The following is a 19,121-nucleotide window of genomic DNA, read 5'->3' as shown; positions in this document are numbered from 1 at the left end:
TGTGATGCAGTGTGTGTGTGTGTGTGCGTGTGTGTGTGTGTGGTGTGGTATATGCATGTGTATATGCTCTGGTGGAGCCCCATGTGCTCACCTGGGGCTGGGCACTTGCTTGTGGTGGCTCTCACAGAATGTTGGGTGCCCCCCTCCATCCATCATGCTTCTGCCTGTTCTGATTTGAGCCCAAGTCCTGCAGTTTGTAAGCTCTGCGTATTCCTTGGTCTTTGCTCCACTTTGCAGGGCCTGGGGCTATAGACATGCATGGCCATGCCCAGTTGTTTACATTGATTCTGGAGACTCAAACTTGATTTTGGGCTTCCTTGGGCCCTTGTTCTTGAGAAGAAAGTGCATTTAACTGCTGATCCATCTCTCTGGCCCAAACCCACAGTCTTTATGATTTCAATGAAAGCACCCTTGACTTCTCAGATTAGTAGATGAAAGAAAATGAAGAAAAAAGGCAGGAGGCTGGATGTTCTAGCTCAGAAGTTTCAAATAGAGATAATACATAAAGCACCAAGTGACCTAGTCTACCAGTAAAATTCAGAGGTATGGACTGCACTGGAATTTCACACCTACCCTGGCAAAATGGATCTACTCTATTCCTTAAGTCTTCTCTGAGGAACTGGTAGATGGTTGGTCTGACCTAGGGTACCACAGAAATGCATTTTAAACCACCAAGAAATGGTGGCTAGGGTGCCTTTGGTTAAGCACACTTGCCAGCCTTTCTGAAGCTGCCCTCATGAACCAATCATGACTGTAATACAGAGCCAGCACACATGGAAACCTCCTGATCAGCGCTTCATTTACAATTCTTCTGTCTGCAGTGAATGGCAGGAGGCTTTCCAAGTGCAGGTCTTGGAAATGTGTATGGGGCACGGAATACCCAACCCCACTGGGGGCGAGCAGCCCAGCCAAGTCAGAAAGATATACCCCGTGGGGAAATAGAACTGGAACAGAGAGGGAACTCAGGAGTCAAAATCAGATGCTCACAGCTAAATCCAAGTTCAGACTCTCAGAGGTGGCTTGATTCTGAGAAAATTAACCCCTCATTTTCTAAGTTCCTTTATTCCAGGGGAGGAAGAAAAAAAAAAACAGGAAAATATCTTTTCTTGATAGAGGGTCCTTGTGATAGTCAAGCAAGGTGATGGTGAAGGAAGAAGCAAGACAAGGTGTTGGGAACTAGGAGGGATCTGGATTAGTTTCCTGGAGACTCTTCCTGTTTTTTTATGGGGTCCCTAGCACTCTGGTGACAAACTTTGAGCCTTAAGGTCACCATGACACAGTAGTAGAAAATAGAATCCTATTGGGTCCAATCAATGCCATGCAGAGATTCATCCCAGCTTTTCTTTGGTTTAACTCTCCATGTGCTTCCGTCCACTGCCTCTGGTAGGGAATTATCTTCTTTCTGGGTGGCATGGGTGAGAATGTTGCCAAGCAAACCTGAACTACCCAGAGGCCTGTAAAATGCGCAATTGCTTTTTAAGAGGCATGGTGATGTTGTGTGTTCCTTTTGAGTTTTTGGCAGTAAGGATTTTCTGCAATTTGTGGTTTTGCAATTTCTCTTTACACAGACAACACCCTGGCTCTCATTCAATGCCCCATTGGTGGGGCTGAGTGGGGAGGGGGTGTGGAAGGAGAGACTCCCTGAGGCTCTGACCGCTGTAGAGAAAGAAGGAAATGTTAATGAAGTCAGTCAGAAAGAATGCTAGAGACCAGATGAAAGTTGGTGGGCTTGCAGGGGGAAGAAGAGACTTTTAACAAATAGCCTGATACAGTTAGGGTTGAACCTGGGGCTGTCATTATTTGCCCAAAGAGCTATTCCCGTAATGCCACTGAGCTCGGCTGGCTTACAATGCCAGATACTTTTCATCTTTTGCCTTCAACAAGCCTAGGAGACCTACAGGCCTCTTCTGGTAAGATGTCTTTAGATGCCCTGTCTCTAAATGCCTGCTTGTCAATTACTCTTGTTGTGTGTGAATTAAACTCAAGATGCAGGTGTCAGGATTGATGGCCCCTGGTTCACTTGGTCATTGCTTTCTTGTCCCTGGTGACTGCAGTGTCCTTTGCAGTACAGTCTGGGGCTGGCTGGCAGGGCAGGGACGGATTAGGCAGGGTGGTTTTGTACTGAGTCTATTCCTCTCCTCCTCAAGGCTGTGCACACTGCTGTCTGCTTTCTCGGGGCTGCTGGGCTCCATGCTGAAGAATGCAAAGTTGTGTCCGGTGGTAACTTTGTTTTCCTGTTCACTTCTTTATATCAAAACAATCCCCAGTTCTCCACAGACTGAACTCAATCCCCAGGCTTATGGTTACTGTTCAGCAGCAATCTATGCATAAAAGGCACCTACATCTTCTCTTGTCAGGACCTAAATGACACTGCTTTTTTCGCTTCCAACAGGAACATTAAGATGGTTGCTACTCATATGTTAATTACCACCTCCTAATTTCTGCCTTGGGGGAAATATAAACTTAGTATTTTTTTTGTGTGTGTGTGTATGTGTGTGTGCTCTTAAGGATTCAGGAATCATAAATCACTGGATTTAATTTTAGAGGATTCATTGCACAGGATGCCATTCAAAAGCCCACCACCCAAAGAGGCACCCAAATCCTTATAACACCTATTGATGAGCCCTTCTCCTCTCTCTCGAGGTATTATTTTCCCCCTTGGAACAGTCCAGCATCCCCTTCTTTGCTCTTCTAACCTGAGATAACTTCCGAGTGACTCCAGGTCATTTTTTGCTGGTCTTGTCTTCCTGGAGCAACTCAGAAGACTTGGCTCTTCCCACATGACAACCCTCCCATGTAGTCTTTGAGTCTTACTTATCCAGGTTAAGCATCCCCAGTTTCTTCACTCATCTTTCATGGGACTGGGTTAACTTATCTTTCTCCATTGGTCCCCACTGCCCTTTTCAATATCTCTCTTAAAAATGTTACAACTGGAGCCAAAAATGGTTCTGCTGTGATATCTGGCCACTACAGAGCTCCGAGAGAAAATGGATCAAAGCCTTCAGCACAGAAGTGAGATCTCCATTCATCTACCCCAATAGTATATCCAAAGGCTTAATAGCATTTTAGTCCCAAGATTGACTCTCAAATTTCTAGCTAGTTATATAAAAGCCACTGTGAAGGCGGATTTTCTTATATTTCTAGCCTCGATTTTGAGTAATATGCAGTCCTTTACCTGGAACCTGGAACACATATTAATTCCAGAATATTTATGCCAACTATTATGACCATTTCAGCTTGACATCATTTAAACTCTTTCCCAGCTTTGATCTGACTCTTGACTGCATTCAAGAGATTAGAAAAAAGAAAAAGAGAGAGAGATAGACAGAGAGAAAGGAAGGAAGGAAGGAAGGAAGGAAGGAAGGAAGGAAGGAAGGAAGGAAGGAAGGAAGGGAGGGAGGGGGGAAGAAGAAGGAAGGAGTAGGGGGGAGGGAAGTAAAAGGAGGAGGAGATGAAAGAGGAAGGAAAGGGCCGGGGAGGGGAAGGGAGAAAGAAAGGAAGAAAAGAACAAACAGGAAAATGAATATCTGGGTTTTGAGTGTCTTAAACTAGAGCCATGATTTATTCATCTTGTCTCACCTGAAACATCTGTGGCAGTCTCTCTTACACAAGCAGATGCTCACTAAATGCTTTTATTAAATCATCAACAAAATCAAACAGAGGCAGCTTGTCAAGCCCTGACGGAGAGTTGTCTTTAGACTGATACCAGTGCCCTTTAGACACTCAAAGGCTGGTGTCTCACTAGTTAGTTAATGCTTTGCAATATGGTGCCCTTCTTCCCTCTATAGCTGATGAACAGTGGGACCTCCATGGCCGGATGGTCCAGATTCTAACCCCACTAGACGTTGCTAGCTGTGTGCTTTGTATCACCTCTCTGGGTCTGTTCCTAATGTGATGGTGTTGTAATAGACCATTTATATCTGCCTCAAATTATTATGATGAGGTGGTTAAAGTCCTTGCCTATAAAGCCAGAAACCTGAGTTTGATCCCCTAGTACACACATAAAGCCAGGTGCTAAAGATGGCACATGTATCTGGAGTTTGTTTGCAGTGGCTGGAGGCCCTGGCCTGCCCATTCTCCCTTTCTCTCTCTCTCTCTCTCTCTCTCTCTCTCTTGCTCGCTCACTTTCTCCTTACAAATAAATAAATAAAATATTTTTAAATATATAAAAACTGAGATATGACAGTGAAGGGATAGTGAGCATTTGAGGAAGATACTCAACATCTACCTCTGGTCTCCACGGATGCACACACACCTTCCCTTGCACTTGCACCCACATATGCTCATACGCATGCAGAAGAAAAGAATGTAGCAGAACGACTATAACATAAAACAAAAACCACCAGTAGGAATTGTGTCACTGTCGCTTTTGTTGTCCTTGGGCTGCAACTATGCAGTGCCCCCACCTATCCTCAGAAAGCCAGAAGCCATTCAGGCATAACTTGCTCACAGTGAACTCATTTAGATTCCAAAGAATAATTTTATACTTGAAATAATATTGTATCTAGAATATAATTAGCTCTTTCATGGGCTATCTAATTTCAGATAGACATTCAGAAGAAACACATATGAGCAAGAAGATAGGAAACATTTGTGAGTTTTTACAAAAGCCATTCCAAGGGGAACTGCGTGACATGTGACAGCAAAATATTCTAATGCCCTTTTACCCAAATTCCTCCCAGTGACTGCTCAGGCTCTTTTCTTCCCTGTCTCTGCACATACCACAATTGCACCTGACTCGGGTTTCCTCCTCACTCACCTCTGCTCTTCTAATCATGCACAGTGCTTCAGAATCACCAAATTACTAGTCTATACTTTTCTGTGTATAGTAACCCCAGTTCCTATGTAATTTCAATATGGCCCTTCTAGACAGCTTCTAAGAAAGATACAAGCAGGCCTGTGTGTGGTGTGTGTGGATGCATGCACACACTGTGCACTTATTAGAAATCTTCCTGATACACCAGACATGTGGTACACTACTTACAGCTAATAATGAAAAATGTGGTACTCTATTATAAGTGATATGGTTTCCATGTAAATAGTATTTCTACTTATGCTAATGAGGAAGGCAAATGTGAAACAAGGATACAGGTCACAGATAAACTCTTCATCAATAATGGGAGCAACTTCTGTGATAAGTTGGATACCAGTATTTAACACAGCTGAATACTTCCTCAAATGTCTATGTTATAGACAGAACAGTTTTTTATGTTTAATTTACATTCTGACAATTTTACCCATTAATTTCTGTTTTGAGAACTTTCTATTTAGTTCCATAGCCCATTTTTAATTGGCTTGTTTGATCTATTACTTAAGTATTTGAGTTCTTTGTATATCCTACATATTAATGCTCTATCAGATGTATAGCTGGCAAAGATTTTTTTCCCATTATGTAGGTTGCCTCTTTGCTTTATATTCACAATATCTGTGGGATAAAGCCTAGTTGGTCAGGGTGAATGATCTTTCTGATAGATTCTTTTATTCTATTTGCCAATATTTTATTGAGAATTTTTGCATTTATGTTCATGAGGGAGATTGATCTGTAATTTTCTTTTTTTGTTCTGTCTTTGCCTGGTTTTGATATCTGGGTGATGCTGACTTCGTAGAAGGAGTTTGGTAGGATTCCTTCTTTTTGTATTTTATTACCCATTAATTTCTGAAGTCTAGACAACCAACAAAACAGCAAATCAAGCTCTTGTTTATAGTATTTGCAAATTCCTGTCATTCCTGTGGCAGAAATGCTCCTTCATGGGGTTCAGAGTTTAGCTCGGTGGTAGATGGCTTGCCTGGCAAGTGTAAGGTCCTGAGAACAGTCTACAGCACTGGGAAAATAAAAAATAAATAAATAAGGAAGGGGAGAGAGGGAAGAGAAGAAAGAAGGAAGGAAGGAACTCTCTGGTGGCCTTTTCAAGACAGCAACATCTCGCTAAATGCAAATTTGGAGTATATGTAATAGCTTACCTCCTATGTGTCACTACTGAGAGATAAAATGCATGTGGGGCTGGAAAGATGGTTTAGCAGTTAAGGCAACTTGCCTATGAAGCCAGATGTACAAGGTGGTGTAAATGTGTGGAGTTCATTTGCAGTGGCTAGAGGCCCTGTCATGCCCATTCTCCCTCTCCACCCCCCCCCGTGTGTGTGTGTGTGTGTGTGTGTGTGTGTGTGTGTGTGTGTGAATGTGTTTCTCTCTCAAATAAATAAATACTTTAAAAGTACATGTAAAGACCCTGAAATACTAAGGAACAATTAAATATAGAAAAATAACTAGGAAATGAGAAGTTTCGAATATTCCTTTGTTTTTAATGCAAGTTACATAATTGTGCATTTATATAATTTAAAATTTAGGAATCTCTGTGCTTTTCAAACTTCTAAAAAAATTTAACAATTACCCCTTGTAAATGGCCACAAACCATTTCTAGTTAATGCTTGTTCTTCCCCTTTAGACAACAGTAGGGGTAAGACTGGGAGGAAGATTTTGACATATGACTGGGGATATGAACAAGTTGTTTTCCCCAATTTACAAATTATTTCCTACAAAACAAACTGATTTAGAGTTTGGACAAAGATCAAAATCCTAAGTCTCCAGAAGCCATTTCCTTCCTACCTTCCTCACCATGAAAATGCTTTCATCTCCAGTACTGTTTGTACCTTTTCTAAGAGATGTTTCGGGCCACAAGGACCACAAGCTCAAGCTGAAAGAGAGTGGGGCAGGCGTGGTGACACACACGTGTTATCCACGCACTCAGAGGCAGAGGCAGGAGCAACAGGAGTTCAAGGTTATACTTGCCTACATAGTGAATTCCAGGCCAACTTAGGATACATGTGGACCTGTCTCAAAAAAATAAAGAAGAAAAACAAAGAGAGAGAAGAAGGGAAAGGAAGAGAGAGAAGGACTTGCTACAATACTGATATTTAATGAATTCACACACATGAAACGGAGTAGTTGTTCCTCGTGTTCCCTGGATCAGAAAAGCGTCGTAAGGAATGGAGATCTGTCAGTCATCAGAGCCACCCTCTTCTCCCTATACCCAAGGGATCCCCAGTCTCTGGTGTCCTGTTCAGATTACTCCCCAGTCTCTACAGGACTCAAAATGATGCAGAAATCGATGTGCCCACTAGCTGGCATAGGCAGAGAATTCTTCAGATGAAAGCACCGTTGGGTCCATTAGCTACGACTCCAACAGCATGGTGTGAAAGAACAGGGCTGGATGAACATAAGAACTATATATACAAAGGCAATCCACATATGAGGGAGCTATAGGCAGACGGATATGCTGTGTTGACCTTTTAGTACAATATCAATGAATCCATGAGTAAAAAATAGAAAGAAGGGTCTAGGCATGTAGCTTAATTGTTTAAAGATTCCCATAGAGCTGGTGAACTCAGGAGATCCTTCAGTCAGAAAAGTGCCTGCCTGGCAAGCATGAGGACTTCAGTTCAATTTCTAGTACCCATGTTAAAAAAAAAAAAAGAAAAGAAAAGAAAGAAAGAACTGGAGAGATGGCTTAGTGTTTAAAGGGCTTGCCTCTGAAGCCTAAGGACACATAATCAACCCTCCAGACACCATGTAAGCCAGATACACAGTGACAGAAGATTGCAAGGTCACACGTGAGCACAATGGCGTGCCTGCGTCTGGAGTTTGATTGTGGTAGCTGGAGGGCCTGGCATGCCAATGCATCCTCTCTCTCCCTCTCACTGTCTCGTTCTTGGGCTCTCTTGCATTAAAAAGGAAGAAAATACAACAGAGGCAGGCCATTATGACACACACAGCATAGTGCTTGGGATATGGGGGCAGGAAGATTCCTGGTTTCGCTAGCCAGCCGGTTTAGCTTCACAAGTTCTAGGTGAGAGAGGCCCTGTCTTAAAGAAAGTAAAGGCAGTTGGTGCCTAAGAAGCAATACAGGCACTCATACAAGCATACATACTTACTGTACACACACACACACAAGTATTTCCCTAGCATGTCCAAGGTTTACTTCCAGCACCACAAAAATAGAAATAGAAAGTATTAGGACCAGGCATGGTCGCACAATAACTGCAAGCCGGGCATCTAGGAGGTGGATGCAGAAAGAGGGCAAGTTCGAGCCCAGCCTACTTTACATAACAATACTCTGTCTCAACAAAAGGTATGAGAGACACACAGAGACAGAGAATTCATAAGGAAAATAACAAAATGAGTACCCAATGTACTTTCACTGATATTTAACACTTCAGTATTTGGCTTCAGTTCTTTTTAGATTTTAAAGAAGTAATTTATTATAAATATAATGTAGTTTTCATGCTTTCCTTCATGTATTCTTTTCTCCCATTCTCAATAAGCCCTCACAACCCTATGTGGTAATGCTGACTTCTCTCTCTCAAGGAGTAGCGCATGTCCTTCACCTGGTCCTCACAATGCTCTCTAATCAATCCATGTGCCACTTTACATTCCATTAGTCACCACACGTTTCCGAAATTCAGCCAAATCAACACGGGGCTGTGGCTTGCTGTTCTCACTGTAGAAACCATTCCAGGACAATATACTGCAATGCATTTCATGATTCAGTCCATCTGTGAGCAGTTAGAACATTGATGAGTTTTGCTGTTAAAAACAATGAGAGGCTGCTGAGATTACTCAGTGGTTAAGGCAGTTGCCTGCGATGACTACAGACCCAGGTTTGGTTCCCCAGTACACATATAAGCCAGGTGCACAAGAAGATAGCACATGCATATGAAGTTGATTTGCAGTGGCCAGAGGCCCTGGCATGCCCATTCTGTCTCTATTACAGCTGCTTTTATATATATTTTTTTAATTTTTATTTATTTATTTATTTATTTGAGAGTGACAGACACAGAGAGAAAGACAGATAGAAGGAAAGAGAGAATGGGCGCACCAGGGCTTCCAGCCTCTGCAAATGAACTCCAGATGCGTGCGCCCCCTTGTGCATCTGGCTAACGTGGGACCTGGGGAACCGAGCCTTGAACCAGGGTCCTTAGGCTCCACAGGCAAGCGCTTAACCACTAAGCCATCTCTCCAGCCCTGCCTTTATATTTTAATATAATCTAAATTTTAAAAAATTATTTAGACTTTTTAATCCTCTGCCTTAATGTTGTAAAGATATTATTTTAGACCTTGTTTTAAACATTCTTTTATACTGGTTTTGGTTTTGGTTTGGATTTTTTTTAATCAAGTTCACTATGTAGCTCAGGCTTGCCTCAAGCTCATGATACTCCTGCTTTTACCTCACAAGGGCTGAGAACACAGTTGTGCACCATGATGCATGACTATATCAAATTTTTGAATTCACATTTATGGTTTTGATCCTTGTGGAATGTATGTTTTGTATGGTATAAGGTAGAGGCCTAATTTTGTATTTCTCTTATGGAAAATCAGTTGGCCCAGCATATCTGAGTAAATACTCTTGGGCCATCTCTATCATGAACTTGCTTTCTGGGTGGTTGGATCTGTTTCTGCAGGTTCTGTTCTTATCAAATAGCCTATTGACATATTTCTGACCCCAAGATGCATTCTTTGAAATATTTAGTTAAAATCTTAACATCTAAGTGGGACAGGTGGCATACACCTTTAATCCTAGCACTTGGGAGGCAGAGGTAGGTGGATTGCCATGAGTTCAAGCCTACCCTGAGACTATATAGTGAATTCCAGGTAAGCAAGGGATATGAGAGACCCTGCCTTGAAAACAAAACAAAACAAAACAAAATAAAACCTTAGCATCTGATAGGGCAACATTCTAAAGCTTGCTGTTTTCTTTCAATATTGTTTTTCCATACTTGATCTATTTTCTTCAGTAACTTTTGTTCTCTTTTGTTTCTCTAGCGAATTTAAGATTACATTTTCAGTGTTTGGCTGCCATGCATGAAGTCTGAGTTCTATTCCCACTATCACGTAGGCCTATAATCCTAGAACACAGTAGGTGAAGTCAGCCTCCCTCAGTTCAAAGACAGCTTGAGCTATGTCACACTTACCTTCTCATTGCTGGGACAAAACATCCAACCAAAAGCAGCTAGTTGGGGGTGGCGGGGAGTGGGTTTATGTTAGCTTACAGTCTGGAGGAAAAGTTATGTCATGGCAGGGAAAGCATAACATGAGCTGGACAACAGGGGAAGAAAGTCATCTGAAAGAGCTAGCTTGCTACCACCCAGTGAGGCTGGACTAACCAACCTCAAGGCCTGCCTACAGTAACACGGCTTCTCCAGCAAGGCTCCCCTCCCAAGTAGAAGGCTTAGTCACACTTGAGGCCACATTCAAACCACCAGAGGCTTCATGAGACTGTGTCTCAAATTAACAAACAATAAAAAGGGCTGGAGAGGTGGCTTAGCAGTTAAGGCATTTGCCTGCAAATCCAAAGGATCCCAGTTCAATTCTCCAGGACCCTCATAAGCCAAATGCACAAGGGGGTGCATGCATCTGGAATTCATCTGCAGTGGATAGATGCCTTGGCATGCCCATTCTCTCTCTCTCTCTCTCTCTCTCTCTCTCTCTCTCTCTCTCCCTCCCTCTCCCCCTCCCTCCTTCTTTCTCTCTCAAATAAATAAATTTTTTTTAAAAAATCTCTCTATTGGTTTGGGATGTAGATGCATTCTGACAGAATTGCATTAAATTTGTGGAATAATCAAGGGTTTGGCACCTGTGTCACTGTAGTTCCCACCCAGAAGTTTGATACATGACATAACAGATGCAATCTCTTTGGAGGAGTCATCACATTTACTGAACATTGAAGGTCTTTGTGCTTTGAAAGTTTGATGATGTGTTTCTGTATGTGGAATTCCTTTATACATAATGTGGTGCAAATACCTTCTTAAAATATAGACTGTAAAGTTCCCCTATTTGCCCCACCTGTCCCCTGTCACTGAGACATCTATTATAACACTCTCTAGGACAAGTGTAAATATGGCAGACCCAGAAGAGACTATTCCATGACACCATTATACACAAGGAGCACCAAGTTTCAACCCATCGGTGGGCAAATCTCTAGGGACTTATTATATTTATAAACCTGAAAATTTAAGGAAATTAAGATATAGATGGACTTATGCCTACTAAATTAATTTATAAATCATGGGTGCCATAAATTGCAATGTCAACTTGATAACAGATACAGATATATAGATCAATAGATATAGATAAATATAGATATAGATTATATATATGATATAGATAGATATGGATATAAATGATATAGAGATAGGAGATTAGATAGTGTATATAGTTAGGTTAGTTAATGCCTTTTTCCTTAAAGGAAAAAAAACTATGTCAAATGCTAAAGTATAGTTAGAAGTTTGATATACAGGAGTTTCAGGCAATTAGATGGTATTTATTTAATTATATGATATTCATTCAAGACTAACATATTACTCATTGCTTGAATACTAGACAATAGAACATGACTAAATTCTTTGCTCATTGGCTCTCCATTTATTTAGTTTACATGTTGATCTTCAGTTCATGAGGCCCATCTTCAAACATGGTTCAATATAATTTTTATGAAGATCACATTATAATTTAATGGTTCCAATATCCCATTTATGTCACCTGTATGAAGATTGATCTCATTGCCTACATACTCCCAAGCATCCTTCAGGTTAAATCTTTTTTAATATTTTATTTATTTTGAAAGGCAGGAGAGGAAGAAACTGATTCCAGGGATTCTAGATAGTGCAAATGAACTCCAGATGCATGCACCACTTTGTGCATCTGGCTTTACATGGGTACTAGAAACTGGAGTGAATCCCAGACCAAAAATGAACAACAGATCACCCAAATTAAAAAGAAGGGGCTTGAGAGATGGCTTCACAGTTAAGGCATTTACCTGCAAAGCCAAAGGACCCCAGATGTTATTCCCCAGGACCCACATAAGCCAAATGCATAAGGTGGTGCATGCATCTGGAGTTCATTTACGGCAGCTAGAGGCCCTAGTGAGCCCATTCCTTTTCTCTCCCTCTCTCTCTTTCTCTGTCAAATAAATAAATGAATAAATATTTTTAAGTCAAAAAGGAGAGTTTTTATTAAGCCCCCTTGTGCATTTGGCTTATATTAAATCTCTTATGGCTCCTTGAGAATGTCAAGATGGCTGAGTGGCCTAAGATTACTTTCCTTAGGTCTGTTCAGCAGAGGTTGTTTCAAAAACCAAAGCTGGATTGTTAGGCTTTGTAGGCAAGTACCTTAACCACTGAGACATCTCTATCACCCCCCTTTAGGTTATTTCTATATGATTGATTTTGACTGTGGCTTTTGTGCTTTCATGTCCCAGGGCACTCTTCTCTCAGGTGCACTCACAACACTTACAATGGTGCTTCCTTTCTCTGGCTGATGGGGAAAAAATTCAGAAGAGAAGACGGAATACTGAGTTCCAAGACTGTGTCTCCCAATACCAAGAAATGAGGGAGTCTCGGGATGAGTCAATGCTCTCATTGTTTGTGTCTTCAACTCTGAAATTAGATGCTGAGTCATCCCATGACTCTAGGCAATGTGGAGTCACCCTGTCAGTGAACGCTGAGTCCCTGAGTCCAGGTGTGCTCCGCCAGGAGTATGGGAGGACATGGATAATAAGAAAGTGGGGCTGCCCACGTTTCACCTTGGTCTTAAGCTTGTCCCCACGGCATTCCGTCCTTGTGATCCTTGAGTGAATTCAGACAAGACACAGAGTATTATATAGAAGATAAGCAGAGTTTACTACAGAACAAAGTGAGTTACTCTCAACGGTAAAAGTGGACAGTGGACCATGGACAGACAGATCATTGTGCCAACCTATGCACTGAGGCAGGCTGTATGCTCTATGCTGTCTCTGGGGCAGATGGCTTCCTGAGGGGCATTTTCCTGTTCCGGTGATTGGCAGGCCTATTTGGATCCACTCAAAATGACTTTGTCCTTTACCCAAGAGCCTGTAGTATGCTATAGTAACCATTTAGAATATCATGCCTCCGTCCAGGGCTGGAGAAATGACTCAGATACTATTCTTTTGATGCAAAATTACATAACAGAGCAAATGAAAAAGAAACAAAAATACACAAATCTGTAAATGCTGTCATTCTTTACCAAGAGGAAGCCATGGCCCCTTCATCTTCCCTTGTACTTAAGCTGTAGCTTTCCTTGCATGCCCTGTTTCAAACTGTGATAAGCAGTTGTAAGATTTTCCCTTTCCTCAGAGTGTTACCAGGGACAGAGAAGGTGAGGTCCAAAGTTGACTATGAGGAAGGGGTGCATCCTCCATGAACTTTAGACCTGCTACCCATCTGCCAAGCTTACCTCTCAAACCTGCTAACCACTACCCATCTGCCAAGCTTACCCCTCAGAGGAGGAGCTAAAGCCAGCGCCCTGCTTTCAAAAGGAATTAACTTAAAGAGAGATTGCTCACAACGCCAATTCTTTCTTCTATTCAAATTTCAATGTATTCCCCCTCGTTTTGGCAATTAAGGTTTTAAAATTTCTCAATGTGTGTTTCCCAGAGGAGGTTTTCAGTAATATTGTGCACGTAAATCATCCCACATTTTCTGATTGCTTTCTTGTCTGTAGCCCCTTAAAATTTGCTTGGTACCGCTCCAAGAAAGCACTATTTGTATTTTAAATTCTAATATTCAATGGCCTCTGCTGGTGATATGCAAATTTAACAATATAACATTCAGCACAAAGGGAAGTGAAAAATAACAAGTTACATTGTGGAAAAAATGTTACCCAATCAATGGTCCTTTGCCCAGAACAAGAGTCAGTGGGAGGTAATTCTTTCCACGTCCTTTATGACCTTCACAAAAGGAAAGGCTCGCCAGGGACAGAGCCTTGGTGGTGGTGGTGGTGGCGGTGTGCGTTTACCATCGTGATCTCACAAAGGAACTGCTTCCTCGGTCACTTAACAGGGCTCTTCCTGCCATGCTGGTTGTGCGGGTCATACTGTAAGGGCACCCCCAGAGCCCGTCATGGATGATGAGTGATTCAAGGAATCTTCACTGTTAACTTTGACACTGACTATTCTTGTCTTATACGGTGACTTTATGCAACAAGTCCAGTAGTTTTGTCAGTGACATCTAAAAGCTAATGGCAGGGGATAGGGCTTAGTAGGTAAGAGTACTTACTGGGTAAGTATGAAGACCTGGGTTTGACTCCCAGCACCCATGTAAAAAGTCAGATGGCATTGGGCATGCCTCACCCCAGCACTGAGAGGATAGAGACAAGGGGATCACTATGGCTTTCTGGTCAGTCTAGCCAAACAACAATGAGATGCCATGTTTCAAGGAAGTAAGGCAGAAAGCAGTTGAGGCAAACATCCCATTTCCTCCTCTGGCTTCCACATACATGCATGGGATGAGCACATACACACACACACGCACACACACTTAAGGCATCTATTTTGCATATGCGAAAACCATCTACTCATTTGTTTCTAATGTTTTAAGGAGAAACATTCTGGCTGCTTTAATCACTTCATTAAAGGGAAGACTAAGCAGAAGTGGGAGCTGGGAGGCATGATCAAGCGGCACCCATTTCTCCAAGGAAAAAGAGGAATCTTGCTTTGTTTTTGAAGTTCCCACACAGACCTGCAGGCATTGTGCTGGTAACTGGATTTTATAGTTTTGCCTCTGCCCTTGTCATGTTTAGGCATTCTTTTCACTGGAGAGCTTTGTTGAAATGTATTTGCAGAGAACATAAGCAGCCTCGATGCAGTCAAAGGTCACAGAGGAAAGCAGATGCGGTCCTTCCCAAATCCAGCCTGTTAGGCAGGATCTCTTTATAGATGTGCATATTATTTGTCCACTTGAAGGCATGTCAATCAATGTTGCTGCTCTCTCTGGTTTCACACCACCACATACTTGATTAAGATGAAGGCAAAGTCAGGAGTGTCTTGGCAAGGTGACTCTCAGCTCTGTGGGAAGTGTAAGAAGACACATGCCGCTCAGACTGGCAGGTCTGGATGCTTGCTCTGCTTGATGGAATGAATCTTTCTGACGCATGGCTCCTAGGGCAGAGCTTCAGTGTCCCTATGGAACAATTCATATCTGACGCCTCTACTCCCATACGGCTTCCGCCCATCAGAATTGTTTTCTTCTGGAAAATCAAGCCTTACCAGGTACATGCAATGACCCACTTCTGCCATCAAGGTTGAGAATATAGTTCATGTTACAGAACTGCCAGTCTGTGTGTGGGGGACCCATTTGTTTTCCAACTTTTTCTTTCCAAACCTTGTTTTCTCCACTCACCTCTGTACACACACAACTCATATTGAATGACTTGGCTTATTATACAAATAAAGCTGGATATAGTGGCCTCTCTAATCCTAGCAGTTGGGAAGTAAGACAGGAGAGTTATGAGTTCAAGGTCAGCCTAGACTAGCTACATATTAAGTCTGAAGCTAGCCTGGGCTACCCGAGACCCCGTCTCAAAAAAAAAAAAAAAAAAAAAAAACTAACAAAAAGAAGAGCTGGGGAGAAGACAGCAAACCTGAGGACCCAAGTTCAGTTCCAAGAACACATGTAAAAATGACAGGTATGATGATATGTGCTTGTAATCCTAGGGGTAGAGAGGCAGAAACAGGTAGATCCCTGATTGCTGGGTAGCCAGTGTAGCCTAATTGGTAAGTTCCAGGAGGTGTATGAGACCCTGTCTCAGAAAGAGTGGACAGTGCTCCTGAAAAATGACACCAATGATGTCCACTGGCCTCCACATGCAATTATACACACATATGCACACACACACACATTAATCAATTATAAATATAATCTTTGTCATCAGTCAGAATGGGGACTCATAGCTTTGATTTATCTAGCATAATGAGTGTTATCAATGAGTTGCTATTCCATAAAGGAACAAAGAAATATATCAATTTCAGGTACATTTTAAAAAAAATATTAAGGGTTTCCTTCGACATATATGATACATATGAACTAATGTTTCGAAAAGTAGCTGCATATACTCCAAAAATAATCCTTGACTGATATAGAACTTGTGCGATGGTGGAGAAATGAAATGTGGATTCAGAGCCAAGCTGTCTTGGGCTACTTTTAGCTTACCTAATAGCCATTTATTGCCCACCTCTGTGTCTGACCTAACACCCTTGTGACCATCAGGTGATCAGGTGAAACCTTTTAAACATGTACCAACAGCTAAGTAGCTTCCATCAACCCAAAGGCTAGGAATGTTATCAATTAATACCTGAATCCTATAGCAGGGATATCCCCATTTTGCTATACCCCACCTACCTAATGTTTCAAAAAGTACCTTGGCATATGAATTTTTTTTTTTTTTTTTTTTTTTTTTTTTTTTGCTTTTTCAAGGTAGGGTCTCACTCTAGCCCAGGCTGACCTGGAATTCACTATGGAGTCTCAGGGTGGCCTTGAACTCACGGCGATCCTCCTACCTCTGCCTCCCAAGTGTGGGATTAAAGGCATGTGCCACCATGCCCAGTGACATTACTTTCTAGAATATATTTTCATTTATTTATTTATTTGAGAGAGGGAAAGTGTGTGTGTGCCAGGGTCTCTTACCACTGCAAACAAACTCAAGAACATATGTGCTACTTTGTGCATATGACTTTACGTGGGTACTGAGGACTTGAGCCCATGGCTAGCAGGCTTTTTAAGCAAGTGCTTTTAACTTCTGAGCCATTTCTCCAGCCCCATCTTATGACCTCTTTAAAAAAAAATGATTGACAACTTCATTAAGTATAGACAATAACCATGAAAATTCCCTCCCACCAATGCTATTTCCCCCGCCCAATACACCCTCCATTGAATCCTTTCTTCTTTCCAATTAGTTTCTCTTTTATTTTGATGTCATCTCTTTTTTTCTCTTATTATGAAGGTCTTGTATAGGTAGTATATGTCACTGTGAGGTCATGCATATTAGGGCATTTTGCCTCTGGAAGACTTATGACATTCTTTTCTTCTATCTGTAACTATAAAACCTTCATGAAAGGGCTGGAGAGATGGCTTAGCAGTTAAACGCTTGCCTGTAAAGCCTAAGGACCCTGGTTTAAGGCTCCATTCCCCAGGACCCACGTTAGCCAGATGCACAAGGGGACGCATGCATCTGGGTTCGTTTGCAGTGGCTGGAGGCTCTGGCATCCCCATTCTCTCTCTCTCTCTCTCTATCTGCCTCTTTCTCTCTCTGTATGTCACTTTCAAATAAATAAATAAGTAAAAATGATTAAAAATTTTTAAAAAACCTTCATGAAAGAGTTAATACATTGAAACATGGAATTTAGGATAATGTAAATCTGTGTTTCCAGGGCCATGGTCACTCATATTTGGCTCCAGGATTAACTGTCTCCCATTCCCTTTGAGATGAGAGTTGTGTGTTTTGTATTGACATACATCATTAATACTTATGCTAAAATCGAATCCATGAATGTTAAATCTCATCATACAGCAAGGAGAACTGAATTTTGTGAAATATCTAGTTACATCTTATTGTTTATGTGTTCATTTATTCTTATATTTTATGCATTCTAAGCATCAAATTACTCATTCTAGAATTCTAATTTTTCTTCACCTTATAACACACTGTTAACTAACCTATGTCAAAAGAACATCAAAGAAAAGTGAAATATTATGGATTTGAGTTTGTACTATAGTTTCCTTCATTAAAATTTATTTATTTATTTATTTGTAAGCAGAGAGAGAGATAGAGAAGAGAGACAGATAAAGAGAATGGGTGCACCAGGGCCTCCAACCATTGCAGACGAACTCCAGATAGATATGTGCCACTTTGTGCATCAGGCTTTACCTGGGTTCTAGGGAGTCAAATCTAGGTCATTAGGCTTTGCCAAGTCATCTCTCCAGCCTCCCGGTAAACCTTTTTGAGGCTTATACGGGGTTCATCACTATCATAGCCATCATCTTTCCATCTTCTTTCCATCTATTTGGAATAGTAAGCAAAAAAAAAAAAAAAAAAATACAAGCCACTGCAACAATTGCTTTTTTATGTAGATGCCAATGCCATTGCTACTAAGCCAAATTAACTTGTCTCTCCTCCAAAAAACACTTAAAATGGTTACTGGGTAAACTGAGGCACAAATCTGAATTTGATGACAGGAAAGAGTATAAATATAAATATAAATATAAACATATATATATATATATATATACACACACACACACATACATACATATGGGACAGGCTACCTGTTAAATGTATAAAAGTTTTTATTAAATATATAAAAACTGAACATTGCATATATTGGAAGACCCAAATTTGATATAAATATTTCAACCCCAGATAAAAAGTAGTAGTGAGGCAAGAGAATGCTGGGAGACTGAGGTCTAGGAGGGCTGCTGCAAATTCTAAAATATTAGCATATGAAAGATGTCAGTTTGCAAAGCTGAAGCCTAATCCTCTGGCTGGAGGAAACCCAGGTAGGCTCAGAGGCATTCCCTGAATGTCTGTAAGTGAGCTATGCCTGACTATAATACTAAATATGCACTCCTGCACAGACTTCGGGTGCTAATGAGACAGTCAGTGTATGAAATCTTATGGAGAACTACATTGGCAGAGCATGCTGGAGAAAGCTTGCCCTTGGCAAAGGAGCTCCTCCCTCCTGCCCCCTCAAAAAAAAAAAAAAAAAAAAAGACTACCAACACTTCATGCCCATAGCTCAGGTTGAGCTGCAAAACTTTCTATTTGTTCTGGCCCCTCCTCCTTGGGATGTGGATCTTTTCTCTAATAAACTGTCCTTGCAGCTTCTGACATGTCTCTCTGTTCAATTCCTTGTTCCAAGACACAAGTATCTAGAATTCTCCAGCACATGCCCACTAAACCCTGGTATCTCACCACATCACTAGGGTCCATGTTTCAGAGCTATGCAGTTTTTTGTTTTTTTTTTTAACTTTTCTTTATTGACAACTTCCATATTTGCAGACAATAAACCATGGTAATTCCCTCCCCTTTCCCACTTTCTCCTTCACAAATCCACACTCCATCATATCCCCTCCCCCTCTCCATTAGTCTTTCTTTTATTTTGATGTCATCGTCTTTCACTCCTATTCTGAGGGTCATGTTAAGGTAGTGCTTGGCACTGTGAGGTCATGAAGAGTGTACTGAAAGCAGTCCTCTCCTTCCTTTGGCTCTTCCATTCTTTCCACCACCTCCTCCACAATGGACCCTGAGTCTTGGAAAGTATGATAGAGATATTTCA

The sequence above is a fragment of the Jaculus jaculus genome, chromosome 9, assembly GCF_020740685.1.
Source record: "Jaculus jaculus isolate mJacJac1 chromosome 9, mJacJac1.mat.Y.cur, whole genome shotgun sequence".
Taxonomy (NCBI): domain Eukaryota; kingdom Metazoa; phylum Chordata; class Mammalia; order Rodentia; family Dipodidae; genus Jaculus; species Jaculus jaculus.
This window is presented reverse-complemented; position numbering follows the sequence as displayed.